Genomic DNA, 779 nt, shown 5'->3' on the forward strand with positions numbered 1-779 from the left:
CGCCGCCGCCACCGACGCCCCTGTCGGCCCTGACGCGCCGCCTACCGTGCCCCGCCGCCCCCCTGTGAGCACCAGCCTTCTCCCGTGCCCCTTCCCTGTCCCGCGCCCCTACGCCCCTGCCCTGCTCCTCCGACGCCGGCCCCTGCGCCGTGCCCCTGCGCCCCTGCCCTGCCCCGCCGGCGCCGGTGCCGGCCCCTCCATCGTGCCCCTTAGATTCTATTTTTAGATGTTTTTACATGTTTTTTAGATTATTTTAGTTGTGTAGTTATATTTCTATGTGTAGTTATATTTAGATGTTGTAATTTAGATGTGTAGTTATATTTCAGATGTTTAGTTATATTTATTTATATGTGTAGTTAATTTAGATGTTTTAATTTGTTCATAAAAATTCTGCCCTTTTGTATAGAAACTTTTTTTTCATATGTACGAAAATGTAGAGTGAGAACGAAAACAAACATATAAGAAAAAACAAAGGAAAAAATGAAGGAGGAAGAAGAAGAAAAAAAAGTGTCTCCACCGCATTTTCATAAAGTGTTTCCACCGCATTTACATGAGGGGGGGCATCGGAAAAAATTAAGAAGAGGAAGAAGAAGAAAAAAAAAGAGGAGAAGAAGAAGGAATAGAGGAGTGGAAGACTTTTTTCTTCTACTCCTCCATTCCTTCTTCTTCTCCTCTTTTTTTCTTCTTCTTTTTTATTGCAAACTAGGGCAGAGGGTCGAGGGTCGGGAACTAGGGTAGAGGGTGGAGGGTCACCCTCTCGACCATGATAACTTATACCA

This window comes from Triticum dicoccoides, chromosome 6B, assembly GCF_002162155.2.
Source record: "Triticum dicoccoides isolate Atlit2015 ecotype Zavitan chromosome 6B, WEW_v2.0, whole genome shotgun sequence".
Lineage (NCBI taxonomy): Eukaryota > Viridiplantae > Streptophyta > Magnoliopsida > Poales > Poaceae > Triticum > Triticum dicoccoides.